This window comes from Leucopleurus acutus (assembly GCF_964270905.1).
Source record: "Leucopleurus acutus genome assembly, chromosome: 17".
Classification (NCBI taxonomy): domain Eukaryota; kingdom Metazoa; phylum Chordata; class Mammalia; order Artiodactyla; family Delphinidae; genus Leucopleurus; species Leucopleurus acutus.
Window position 1 is genome coordinate 77,487,142 of NC_139159.1, and position 14,507 is coordinate 77,501,648.

Below are 14,507 nucleotides of genomic sequence, written 5' to 3' on the forward strand. Positions count from 1 at the left end.
AGGATCCCACAAGCCGCGGAGCAACTAGGCCCGTGAGCCACAGCTACTGAGCCTGCGCGTCTGGCACCTGTGCTCTGCAACAAGAGAGGCCGCGATAGTGAGAGGCCCGTGCACCACGATGAAGAGTGGCCCCCACTTGCCACAACTAGAGAAAGCCCTCACACAGAAACGAAGACACAACACAGCAAAAATAAATTAATTAATTAATAAACTCCTACCCCCAGCATCTTGGAAAAAAAAAAAAAAGAAGCAATTTTGTAACAAATTCAATAAAGACTTTAAAAATGGTCTACATCAAAAAAAAATCTTAAAAAAAAGATTCAACACATGAAAAATCTGTAAATAACCAGTTATTAAAGAATGATTATTACTACATCCATTAAAAATGTGTGGCTCATACTTAATAAAACTAACTCTGTTGCTTTTCTCCACTGGGCTTTGTTCTGCCTGTTGGTGACACTTGGTCAAGTTCCCACCTTCCCAGATACCAGCTCTTTAGACATTTGGAGTCAGTGACTATGCCTGCTCTCTTTCGCAGCCCAAACACCTCACTTCCTTGATCTGCTCCTCATGCAGTTGTTTCCAGTCTTGCTGCTATCCTGGAGTCCCTTCTTTGGGGGTAGTTATACCTATTTCTGTCAATCTTAGAGCACATCTTCTTTAGCACCTTTTATCCAAGGGAAAAAAAAAAAATTGTTGCATGGATGAATCCAGAGAGTACTCTTAGAAGCCATGGCTTGCAGAGAACCATGGGATGAACATACCTGAACCTTGGTGAGATTTTCTAGGTGTTTCTACATCTCAGGAGAGACACCATATTTCATCTCTGGTTTGACCCAAAAGCCCATGTGAGAAAGTTTACTTGAAGCCAGAACCACCTTAAGCTAACAGGGCTGACACAAGCTTTACAGAGACAGACCTAGACCTCTTGCTTGGATGGTAGCAGCACTGAATGGAAGACCAGAGGGAAGGTGGACAGGGTTGGAGGAAAAGAGAAAAGAAAGAAGGGAGAGGAAAAGGAAGAAAGAGAGGGAGGAAAGAGATCCTATTTTTTTCTCAAGTGTCTTCCACATTTTGAAGGCTCACAGGATGATTCTGAAGCTGGAGGTCTTTAAGTCATTCCATTATTCACTGTACAGGCTTCTACTGATTGACTCTACTGAATCAAGTATTGCACTAATCATCAAGGATACAGAGATAAAAAATTCAATTCCTGCTCTAGGATCTCAACATCGGTATAGAAAATGCACAGGCAAATAACATTACGGTAAATAAAATAGTAACCCACACACTAGTGAGCATGAAGCAATTATATGATACTGAACTGCTTCTGTTGCTTTAGACAGGGTTGAATGGTGTTATCCAAGAAGTGAGTCCCCTTTACCCTACCCCATCCTCAGACAGCCAGGGTCTCCCATAGTGGAGACAAAGGCTAGTCTAGCTTGGGGTCTGTTAGGAGACATGGCAAAGTGTGTGATACTTGCAGCCACCTCAGGCATATGGGTAATGAGTGTGGGACAACCACACATCCTGGTTTACCCAGGACAGACTTCATTTACACCTGCTTTCCCAGTGTAATTCTTGATAGTGCACACGTTTACTCTCAAATACATCCCACTCTGGATGATAAACTATATGGTCACCCTAGTGATAAAACTTCAGGAGCCAGATGCCTGGGTTAAATTCCAGCTCTCTGCTTATTAGCTACTCTCTTAGGAATGCCTTAGCTTCTGTGTCTGTCTCCGCATCTACAAAGTGAGGCCAATATAATCTGCCTCATGTGGGTTGTTGTGAGGATTCAATGAGTTAAACTATGCAAAGCCTTAGAGCAGAGCGAGCGCACCTGCCCAGGTGTAGAGCTCTTGCCCTCTCCTTGATTTCCGTGGAACACAGAACGCCTAAGGTACACAGGCATTTCTGTGTCTGGTGGTTTTATTGAAGACCTGGGGAGTTGGGGTTAGACATCAGGGTGCAGAGATGTAGAGCCCAGTGTTCCTTGGAGTCCCTGTCCCCTCCGCTGGCCCCATGACTGTTCCAGTCTCCATTCATGGCTTCTTTCTTTCTCCGCCTCTCCGGTAATGTGATGCTAGGCTGAAGGGTCCTGCACCTGGCCAGGGAACAGTTTTCTGCTTTCAAGGGGAAGCCCTGGGTTTTTCTGTGGTCCTGGGGAGAAATATTAAGAACTTCTGTTGTGTACCTCCTCAGGAGAGGTGCTGGAAAAAATACAGGACACCCAGTGAGTTTGAATTTCAGATGAACAACAGATTCCTTTTTTTTTATTATAAATAATCCCCCCAAATGTCATGGAGCATACTTACACTAAAAAGACACTTGTTGTTTATCTCAAATCAAAATTTAACTGGGCTTCCTATATTTTTACAGGTATACCTTGGGGAGATTGCAATTTTTGTTCCAGACCATCACAGTAAAGTGAGTATCACAATAAAACGAGTCACATGAAATTTTTGAATTCCTAGTGCAACTGAAAGATATGTTTACACGATAGTGTAGTCTATTAGGCATGCAATAGCTTTACGGCTAAAGAAACAATGTATATACCTTGATTAAAAAATACTTTATGGCTAAAAAATGCTAACCATTATCTGAGCCTTCAGGAGTTGTAATCCTTTTGCTGGTGGACAGTCTTGCAATATTTCAAACCCTCCACCAGGTGCCCACACTCATAAGAATATCAGTAACTTTCCAAGTGCAAGGGTCTTATTTCATTTCTTAAGCAACCACATGGCATTTTTATACTGAGAACTCTCTGCCCCTCCCCTCCACGGCCTCATGTCATCCCAATGTCTCAGCAAGGTCTTGAAATCTTGAAAGGTCAGAGCCCTCAAATCTGTGCTGATTTGGGTCACCATTTCCTTGAGATTTCCTTTGCCTCTTCTTTGATTAAAGCTGTGTTTGCCTCGCCTCCCGCTTTTTAAGCAATTACACTAATTAAGCTAATTTTTCTTTGTTCTCTCTTTGCAATTTGCATAAATGGCAAATTTATATATAGTGTCCTTAATTCTCCTTTAACTGCTCTGTAATTAACAGGATGCTCAGGCTAAATATAAATAAGTACAGAAGGAAAAACAGCCTTCTGCTGAAATACCGATAAAGGCTGGGAGAATAGAAAAGCAGACAGGAGAAAACAGTTCTCAGCCCTGCTCTAAACTCATTATGCCTGATTGGGTCACAGTTGGAGGAGACTAGCTAAAGGTCAGCGGCTGCAAGAGCGTCTTTCTGAGAGCCCTGCCACCTGGAGCAATTTCAGGATAGAATTCGGGCTATTTGCTTGCAGTAATAATACTGCACTATTTTTCAAGGGAGTAGAGCAGCTTGGCATGAGGGAGACAGTGGTATGACAGTCAGTGGGGCTCAGTCTGGGGCCCTGCTCTAATTCCGACCAGTTGAGTCACCTTGGGCTAAGGAACAACAAAACCCAATACCTGGGCTTCAGGTGCTTTCCAGGCAACACGTACTATAACACTCAGTAACCCCATAATCCCACTATTTCCCAGATATAAAAATATTCCCACGATAGAGATGTGCTTAAAATATATTCCTAAATCAAGACGAAGTCTTTCTTCTACCAATGCACACTCATATATTGACACAGGGCTTATGCAATAGTCCTTTGGGAATCAGCTTGGTGTAGTGATTAAAAAGGTGGTTCTTGGGGGCTGGTCTCAATTCTACCTCTAGCTTTAGCTCCGTGACCTTGGAAAAATTGCTCAACGTGTCCAAGTCCAAGTTCTCTTTTCTGCAGAGTGGCATACAACACACTTGTGAGGCTGTTGGCAAGATTACAGAAGCAGCATTAACGTATCAATACTTAGCACCGTGCCTGATGCCACCAAGCCCTCAATACCGTTTAACGTTCATATTTGTCAGGTCACATGTTTCAGTTGGCATTGGTTTCAGGTGAACATCATTGGTTTCAGAAATTGGTTTCAGAAATATGGTTTCAGAAATACGGGGTCTCAAGACCTAGAAACTTGGGTGATCCAACCAAGGAACCATGGGAAAACCTGTCTAAGAACAGAACTGTCCTCTCCTCCAAATCTTAGAGCTGTGATCATAGTCATTGTAACAATATCAGTGCCTCGTTTGTGTGTATATTTCCTGAAAAGTCTACAGAGTCCACTCTGTGACTGGGCACACAGAGGGATGAATGAGACAGTCCTCAAGGTGGGGAGATAGACAGGTTTTAAACAGTCAATTCCGAAAGGGTGAGTGAGAGCCGTGCTGGTCTCACGTGTTGGGGAGTCAGGGTCCCTGCGGGGACCAGAGGTTCCAAAGAAGGTTGTGTTCATACCATGTGTTCACACTATTTCTATATGGGGAAATCTCTTAGGACTTCTCTTCCCCCAATTTTTTATCTGTGTTTTTTAAAATTGATGTTTTGTATACAAGTATCCCCTACTTTTCGAGAGTTCACTTTATGCCACTTTGTTATTAAGGAAAACTCACATTAGTACCTGTCTTTGATAACCAAAAGAAATCAAAAATAGCATTCAGCGTTTGCTTTGCAGTAGCCATTATAGAGGGAGTGAGCACCCAGAGAAGTGAGAGCTGCTTCCCTGGGAACCACACTCAGCATCTCAGCATGGAGCCAGCATAGCTTTGAACTGTGTCTATGAGCATCTGTGCTTTATCTTCATTTATTCTGAGCATCCATGAGCAAGATGTGTCCTAAAGTAATTGCTTCTTTGCTTTGCACTTTGGCTTACGAAAGGTTTCAGGTAGTGGGGGATACCTGTATTGTTACATTATATATTAGAATATGCATATAATTTGTAAATAAGTAATACATATGCAGAGGAGTGTGTGCTCAAAAGGTTTTTACTGAGATCAAAGGTTACAATGGAGAATCAGCAAAGGGAAGATCAGAGAAAAGAGGGTTAAGTGAGGAAGGTTTCCTGGAAGAGAAGCTTGGAAGCTGTAAGCTCCATGAAGGTAGGGGCTGCTTCTCTCCTGTTCCTTGTTACGTCTGCAGCATATAGAAGAATGTCTGGCACACAGGGACACTCAGGATCTGCTGAATGAGTGGGTGAGGTAAGGGGGCAGGAGGGGAGAGGAGATGCCCCCTGAATTGCCCATGCTTTATGGACTGAATGCTTGTGTTCCCCCAACTTTATAAGTTGAAGCCCTAACCCCCAAGGTGGTGCTATTTGGAGGTGGGACCTTAGACAGGTAATTGGGTTAGGTGAGGTCATGAGGAGGGGACCCCCACAATGAGATTAGTGCCCTTGTAAGAAGAGAAAGAGGCAGCAGAGCTCACACTCTGTCTCTGTACACTGAGGGAAGGCCACGTGAGGACACAATGAGCAGGTGGCTGTCTGCACCCCAGGAAGAGGGTCCTCACCTGAACCCGACCATGTCGGTGGCACCCTGATCTCACAGCCTCCAGATCTGTGCTTAACTCACCCACTCTATTGTATTTTGTTATGGCAGCTGAGCTGACTAAGAAACCATGGTTACACAACCTGTAACATGGTCATGACCTGTGTGATTTCTAAAATCAGAGAAGGAAGAGACATGTCCCAGGAGGGGGAAGGTCATGGACTAAAGTACATAGGCTGGAGACAGCCTGTGTGTCTGGGGGGCCACAGCAGCTTCCATAAAGTGGGAGGCAAGAATGAGGGTGATGACATGGACAGCTCCACTCTGACTTGGGCTAGAATCCCACCTTGGCTTTTAGCAAGAAACTTGGGCTCTCTAAAAATCATAATAATATCTGGTTGCTCAGTAAAATGGGATTAATAGTAGTTCATGGTGTATTTATGAGAAACAAGATAATGTATGTAAAGTGCCTTCTGTGCCCAGCATGGTGTTTGGCACAAGAAAGTCTTCCAATAAACCCTTATTGGGACTTCCTTGGTGGTCCAGTGGCTAAGAATCCGCCTTCCAATGCAAGGGACATGGGTTCGATCCCTGGTTGGGGAAATAAGATCCCACATGTCACGGGGCAACTAAGCCCATGTGCTGCAACTAGAGAGAAGCTTGCGCGCTGCAACAAAGAGCCCACATGCCTCAAAGAAGATCCTGTGTGCCACAACTAAGACCCGATGCAGCCAAATAAATAAATAAATATTTTTTAAAAAAACCAACTCTATTGATTGGCTGAGGCCCCTTTAATCAGATGGTCAGCAGGGCATCCTTTAGAAGACTAGAATCATGGCTGGCATCAGTTAGCAGAAATTGTTCTCCATGAGCGGATGTTTCCAAGGATCATTGAGAGTCTCAGAGATACTTCCTTATTTTCTGCCTGCTAGAATTCAAAGATCCCTTGTTTCAACATTACATCACTGGGGAAGTACTCAAAGACTCAATTATAAAAAATAAAAAAAAATTTAAAAATTTAAAAATCCCAAAAGAGTTTTTTCATTTTGGTTGGGAGAAATATTTTCAGTAATTTGGGGGGATGGGAGGAATCTCTTCTACTAAGTTGTTTTGTGATAAATATTTTAATGGTGTCAGGAGGGAAATGCCTTTTCTGCTGAATGTAGCTCATTACAGGCCCCTCAAAGGAAGCCTTTGTTAGCATCCCCAGTAGCTGATGAGTGCTGCTTTAGCATGATGTGAGGGAAAGAATACAGATTTTGTCTGAATTCCAGGCCTATTTCAAATCCTGGTCATCCTTTGTGTGACCTTGAAAAAGTCAGTTAAACTCTTAGTTCAGTTTCTTCTTCTGTAAATGAGACTAGAAATACTTCCTGCATAGTTTTGTTGAGAAGGTAAGATGGGATAATGTATGCAAAGCTTCTACAGAGTAAGTGGTCACTAAATGTTATTTCTCTCACTGGAGTAAAAGTCTGATTGTTTAGGATCCCAATTTAGGCAATAGTTTTCTCAAAAGGCCAGCTAATCCCAAGAGACCCCCAAGGAAATACCTCTTGATACTTGGTTCAATATCATAATCATCACTTTTCCCTGTTAAGAGATGAAGTACTCACACTGTATTAGACAGCTTTGCCGAGTGACAAACGACCCCCGAATCTCAGCTGCAGATGTTGATTTCTGGATCACGTCATGTTGGAAGTTGAGGTTTGTTTGACTGGCTGTGCGTCTATCCTTGAGACTGAAGAGAAGAGCAGGGAAGTCAAATCAGATGTTGGGGGAGGTCATGGAGAAAACATGACCACCATATGCCCTGCAAGCTGGCACAGGGCAATTGGAGGCTCCTCACCCACCCCCTGTCCTTGGAATGTATTCTCTGTCCGCTGTTCCCACAGTGGAAGCTGTTCCAAAGAGAACGTGAGCTGCCTTGGGAGAATATGTGTGGTTGACATCATCTGGATGGTGTACGTGACTGAACCCCATTAAGGCCTCTCTATGAACACTTTTTTCCTTTTTTTAAAAAAATTTATTTATTTTTATTTTTGGCTGCGTTGGGTCTTCATTGCTGCATGTGAGCTTTCTCTAGTTGCGGTGAGAGGGGGATACTCTTCATTGCGGTGCACGCGCGTCTCATTGCTGTGGCTTCTCTTGTTGCAGAGCATGGGCTCTAGGTGCACGGGCTTCAGTAGTTGTGGCTCACAGGCTCTAGAGTGCAGGCTCAGTGGCTGTGGCACACGGGCTTGGTTGCTCCATGGCATGTGGGATCTTCCCAGACCAGGGCTCGAACCCGTGTCCCCTGCATTGGCAGGTGGATTCTTAACCACTGTGCCACCAGGGAAGCCCTCTATAAACTCTTAAGATTTGGGATTTCCCAAAGTGTTCAGTGGGACGTTATTAGTGTTTCCTAAGCTGATTGGAGAGCAAGATCTCCCCTCTCCCTTCTTACCTGATCATCCGTTACTTGGAACACATTCTGGGAAACACTAATTTACAGCACGTAATTTAAGTTTTAAAAGAACCGGTGAGGTGCAGAAATCCCCCATTAACTGGGCAGAGAGCCAGCTGGTGGGGGTGGTCAGTGGTGGATTCACAGGGCCAGAAATGAACATGAGTGGTTCCTTCTGAGCACAACCCATGATGCTGGGCCTCAGAGCAGTGACAGCAGGGAAGTCAGGTGGGAAAAGACAAAGCCTGCATAGTGGAGACCAGACCCAATAACAGCAACTCTGTGTCTGGCTCAAAGAGTGTGGCCAACACATATATGTTGAATGACTAAATAAATGAATGGAGTGCAGGATCAATGGTGGGAACTAGGGTAGGATAGGTTTGGCAGAGGGAAACAATAAATGCAAGTTGGGGACCCGGAGGAGCAGAATTGAGATATGAGGGTCTCTTGGACCCTCACCTCACCTACTCCTACTCTAGCCATGGCTTCCCCAGCTTCTCACAAGTGTGACCGGGCAGCACCTCCCCTGAGGCACCTGCCACCTGTCTCTTTCCTTATGTCCTGGACTTCTCTGACCCCAGGGTGGAATCTCTGAGCACTCATGCATGTGCCACTTCTGAGATGCTTTCTACAGTCTTCCACAATGTCCCACAATTGGAGCACCAGTTGCCCTGAGTGGCCATCTTGCATCTGTGTTCAGCTCCTCTCAGCTGGAACACAGCTTTGCGTGGGCTCTCCCTCTTCGCCGCCCCCTCTGTTTCTGGCCCTGTGTCCCTGCTTGCATTATATATAAGCCACTTACCCATCAGTCTTTGTCTCAGGATCTGCTTTCAAGGAATCCTGGGCTTAGACACAAGACGACCAGTGGCTGAGCTCACCGTCTGGGACAAGTCGGGGCAGGCCCTGCACAGACAAAGGCAGGAAAGCATCATGGTCAAGTACATGGCTCTGGCCTGGGACTGCCTGGGTTTATATCCCTACAGAGTTGTGGTGACTATTAAACATGTTAATGAGATCAGTGACATAGACAGAGTGCTTTGTAAGCATTTAGCTGGGTCCAGCTGGGGTAAGGGGCCAAGGGTGGGTGAGACAGTAAGATGGATATTAGCGGCTATATTTTAGCCACACAGATGCTGAGATTCAGAGAGGTGGAGCAGCTATCCCACACATGTGACCAGCTGCTAAGGGGCCAATCTGGGAACCCCAGGTCCACGTGACACCAACACATATGCTCCTCAGACTCCCTGCCTGACTTCTGCAGATTTCTGGTCCTTGGGGGCCTGACCTCAGGTGACTTCTCCTTGGCCTCTTCTCAAGAGCTTGTGGGATGTGCTTTGTTGGTGCATTTCCACATCATCCATCTGGTGATTTCCCAGAACAACCTTCCTGCCAACCCACCCCTGGGGGTGATGTTGAGCCTGAGACTCGCTGATGCTGATCTTCTCCCTCAGCTGGCTTTTGCCTAACACACTCCCTGTTTGGTCGGGTTCCTTCCTGCTGACTCTTGCTGTCATCTCTCCACATCGTGGTCTCCAGTATGGCTGAGTATCGTCAGCATGAGAGCCAGTCATCAAGGCCACCTGGGGTTGAGTTCCAACTGTGCCAGTTCCTGGCTGTGAACCTGAGCGAGTTACTCAGTCCCCGGGTCGAGCTGCACTAACTCGTCCGTGTAATGAGTGTGCTATGATCTGCAGAGAAGGTTCTTTGTGAGACTAGAGGTGACCTGGGTCCAGTTCCTAGCATGGTACCTCCAGGGACACAGTGGATAGTCAGGATGTTAGTTCCATGACCTTCTCCCCACACCTTGTACATAGATGTCCCCCAGTATCCCTGAATGATCAATTTCTTCACCTCATGACCTTCCCAACGCATGCCAGAGACCAGTTTTTTGTTTTTTGTTTTTTCTCGCCTGGCTGGGGACTTACTACAGCTGTGGCTGTTTTAAGACACCCTTTTGGATCGACTCTGGAACCTCTTTGACGGTGTCCCAGAGCCCCACCACTGACCCCTCCTTTGGCAAGAGTCCTGTGTCCAGTGAAAACTCTTCTTTCAGCTCAATACAATGATACCAACAAAGTCCCTGGCTGTGCCCTCGACAACGGGATGAAGGTGCAGGGGTTGGGGGGCAAAACCTGGTTATGTGGACAAATGGCACCAGGGTTCTGGATGGAGAGAACCCCCCTTGGGGCTACCCTGACCTCTCTCGCTAGTGCCCTCTGCTGTCCTGTGTGTCCTACCTCTGCTTCTCTGCTTGAGGGCTTTTTCTGACCTCACATGAGCCACCCAGCCTGCCTGTCACTGGGCAGCCCCAAAGTGCAAGGCATTTAATGCCTCCCATGGGAAACTCCCAACCAATGGGAAGGAGAATCCACAGATAAATACTGCAGCTTTGCCGTCAGCCCTCAGTGGGTCAATTCTCAAGTTCAATCCATGAGGTTCTTCAGAGGGTCCTCTGCGGGACAGGGCTCCAGCTATAAACACACACTGCTGTTGACCTTTCTCCTTTTACTTTCTCACTTTTCCCATTCCTCACAAATGTTTCCTGCAATCACCCTCCAGATAAACTGTCTTCCTCCTAGACCTTGATCCAAGATCTCTTTGCAGGAAAATCCAAACCAAGATGCATGTAGAGTGGAAGGGCAAACAGAGTCTGTGCAGCACAGCACAGAAGGGGGTCTGAGTTGTGAGGGAAACAGACATTCTAACCCAGTGTGTCAAGCTCAGCCTGAAAGCAAGCCCAGAAATAATGGGAAGACCTAAAGGGGGGAGCCCCGCCTTGGGGGTGGGCGTGGCCAGGGAAGTCTTCCTGGAGAACATCTGAGCCCCATCTTCTTTCAGAAAGAAGTTGTCATTCTCAAGACTGAAAATCTTGTGGTGCCTGAAGGTGAGAATTCTGTTCCCCACCTCGTCTCAGCGGGTGAGGAGCTGGTTGGCCGACCATTTGCAATCCTTCACTCCTCCTGCTACTTTATTTATTTATTATTATTGGGTTTTTTTTTTTTTTTTTTTTGCGGTACGCGGGCCTCTCACTGTTCTGGCCTCTCCCGTTGCGGAGCACAGGCTCCGGACGCGCAGGCTCAGCGGCCATGGTTCATGGGCCCAGCCGCTCCGTGGCATGTGGGATCCTCCCGGACCGGGGCACAAACCCGTGTCCCCTGCATCGGCAGGCAGACTCTCAGCCACTGCGCCACCAGGGAAGCCCCCTTCTGCTATTTTGAAAGGCTCTTATATGCGGGAAAATATCCTCTCTGGGGAGCCCTTGCCCTTTCATGGTTTGCCAGACACCTCCTCAACAGGGTACCCAAAAGCCTGCTGTAACCCATTGAGATTCCAAAAGGAAGCAGATCTAAATGGAGGGTTGGAGTGAAAAGACCGTGTTTATCATCGCTCTCGGGCACCTTGGCAGTCTTCACCGGAGGAATTTCAGCACCACGTTCAGGGACTGCCAGGAAATGGGGGCGATTTCTCACCTGAGTGGCAGACACCTCTGTTGAATAGGGAAAGGCTCGTCATGGAGAACTGGAAGCTGATGCGTTCAGGGCAACTGCCCTAACTGGTTCTTTGATGCTTCTCTCTTAATAACCTCAGTTCTGACTGAGTGTCACCCGTGTGATCTTAGAGATAAGGGAGCTTAGAAGAAGAGAGGATTTGGGGCCTGTGGTTCAAATCTCTCATTCATAGTGGGAAACTGAGGTCAGAATGGGGAAATGACAGGCCCCGGGTCACATAACGTGTGAGTAACAGACCAGAGCCCAGTTAGCGGATTTCCAACCCCAAAGGCAAAAGAGCAGGGGTGGTAGGTAAGTTTTTAAGCTCTGGCCTGATTTGTTTCCCTCCAGAAGCCTTCAGACATTCTGCTGGATTCTAATATCCTCGAGGGCGGAGATCCCAAAGGCCAGTCTCGCAAAAAATATGACTGTAAATCAATGACGTTTCACACACGTTTACTGAAGGTCAGTCATAAACATGGCTGTGTGCTACATGCTTGATAGAGGAAGGTGTAAAAAAACAAAAGCAGGGGAATTCCCTGATGGTCCAGTGGTTAGGGCTCCACACTTCCACGGCAAGGGGCACGGGTTCGATCCCTGGTCAGGGAACTAAGATCCTGCATGCCACATGGTGTGGCCATCAATCAATCAATCAATCAATAAACAAAAATTAAAAATTGGGCTCTGGGGCTTCCCTGGTGGCGCAGTGGTTGAGAGTCTGCCTGCCAATGCAGGGGACGCGGGTTTGTGCCCCGGTCCGGGAAGATCCCACATGCCGCGGAGCGGCTGGGCCCGTGAGCCATGGCCGCTGAGCCTGCGTGTCCGGAGCCTGTGCTCCGCAACGGGAGAGACCACAACAGTGAGAGGCCCGTGTACCGCAAAAAAAAAGAAAAAAAATTGAGCTCTGTCCTCAGGATTTCACCATTTGTCAGGAGACATAGACTTGTAAACACCTGGTTATTATACATTGTGAAAAACCAGCCAGAGATGATAGTTCAGTACAGAGATAGAACAGAGGAGAAAATCACAAGGGTCTTCATAATCATCATCACTGTACTGGGTTGAATAGGGTTGCACAAAAATTCATGTCCACCCAGAACCTCAGAATGTGACCTTATTGGGGAGCATGGCCCTTGAGTTTGAACTTTCCGGACTTCAGAACTATGAGAGAATACCTTTTGTTGTTTTAAGCCACCCTTTTGTGAATTTTGTTATGGCGGACCTAGGAAAGTGAGATAGGCATCAAGCCAACAGGCTTGGTTTTATCATGAAGGCTACGGGGAGCAGATGAAGGGCAGGTTCTGTCTTTGATGTAAGGCTGCCTCATCTTTCTATGCCTTTTTTCTGCCTTTCTCCCCACCACTCAGCCTCCAGGGCACTCCTCTCCATAACACACCTGTATCATGAACCTGCTGTACAAATCTCCCACCTACAGAAGACAGGCCAGGCCCACCCACCATCCAGGAGGATATCCTGCCTGCACTCTCTTCCTAGCCCTCCTACCTCACCCATCCTCTGAAAGGAGAATGGATATATTGAGCAACTGCATCTCATGTAACTCAATCTATCAACAACTCTGTGAAACGTGACTTCATTTTATAGAAGAGGATGTGTCAGCTTCCATATTCCCTCTAACACATCTCAGGAATCTCCTCTTGGTTTACTTGACTGACAACAAATTTTCCTACCCATGACTGACTGTACTCTAGGTGTGAAAGGCTGGCTGTGCCTTAATTTTCACCTTTCCTAGGTGACATTCACCTTCCAACAGGGGAGGCTGGAAATGCAGTGCTTCAGTCCACTGGTTCCCTGCACTGGTTCTCAGCCCTGGCTGTGTACTGCAATTACCTTTGTTACGAGGTTAGAAAAAGTTCCACTCCAGAGACTCTAGGTTAGTAGGGCTGGATGGGCTCTATCAGCTGTACTTTAAAAAAAAATCTCTGTAAGAATTCTGAGTCCCACTAATGGTTGTAAAATGCTTCACCTCTTAAGAGTTCAAGCGCTGGGACAGGCTACATTTGGGGTTGAAAATTTTTGAAGTAGATGGGACTCAGAAACATTGAAACCGTGCTGTTTCAACCCGCTGTCCAAATGCACCATGGCAATAGCAGTAATATTTCAAACAGGTACCAATTATTAAACTTCCACCAGGGCCAGACGCTGTGCTTGGTTCCTTAAACATGTCTCTAATCCTCACAGTGGCCACAGGATGCGGTTTATTTCCATTTTATGAAGAACTGAGGTTTGGAAAGCTCCCGTGCTCCATGTCAAAGCTGGCTCTCATTGCAGTACAGACTACTGCCTGTGCATAACCCCACACTTTCCTCACTCTGGCTTCAGCAGGTGTTTTCCCAGCACCCCTAGAATCTAGCATAGCCTCCACAGCCATTCTTTGCCTCCTGTCCCCTCCCAGGGACAAAGCTGCTTACAAATGTGCTCAGAACTGGAGAACAGACAATTAAATCTGTGTAAGGCCCTTGGCTCCTACCAAGCCAACTTACATAAATGCCCTTTTCTGGGTCTGGAAATCCTTTGGGTTTTTTCTCCACTATGAACATCTTTCTTTTCACACAATTACTCAAAATCCATCTCTTTAATCTCTTCTTCCCAGACCTTCCCTCATCTTTAGACTTTCTCTCCATTCGTCAGCCTGTATTAAACATCAGCCATGCCTAGTTGAATGGTTTATAACATATTTACAAGATGCAACAAGCTTACACATGTTATATCTCATAGAACCCTTACAATAACTCCCCAGGATGGTACTATTATCCCCAATTTTCTGAGGTCCAAGAAGCTAAACTGTGACTTGGTCAAAGTCCTATATTTAGTGATGAGAAGAAAGGGGGTTAGAACACAATATTGTCTCTCCCCAAATCTGATACAGTATCCGTGACCCACACTAAAGAGGTGCCCAAATGCTAGTATCACAGTAAGACCTCCAGTTATATACTCCAGGAAAAAATCAACATCTTGGGGTATTTACATACTTAGTCAACTTTTCCTGGCTGTCCACATGCAGTGGGCCCACTCTTCAATCAAGGGATACCTAGTGGATGCCCACTAAATGCCCAGCGCTATTCTAGGTACTAAAAACATTATGGCAAATAAGATCCATTCACTGGACTCAAGCTCTGGCAATCTACTGGGTGCCAGGCAACATAGAGAGAGTACAGGGACATGGGTACAGTGACAGAGACAGGCACACATTGTGGGAGCCGCGAGAACTGGCTTCA

At 46.4% G+C, this 14,507-nt stretch overlaps 1 long non-coding RNA gene across 2 annotated transcripts in view; it reads left to right on the top strand.

Moving 5' to 3' along the window:
- The window catches only part of LOC309974314, a 269,384-nt gene extending 266,952 nt beyond the window's left edge, over positions 1–2,432 (top strand). For both annotated transcript variants that reach the window (XR_014326876.1, XR_014326877.1), the window contains exon 5: positions 2,383–2,432. This is a non-coding gene — a long non-coding RNA (uncharacterized lncRNA). The remainder of the gene's footprint in view (positions 1–2,382) is intronic.
- Positions 2,433–14,507: the final 12,075 nt, after the last annotated feature.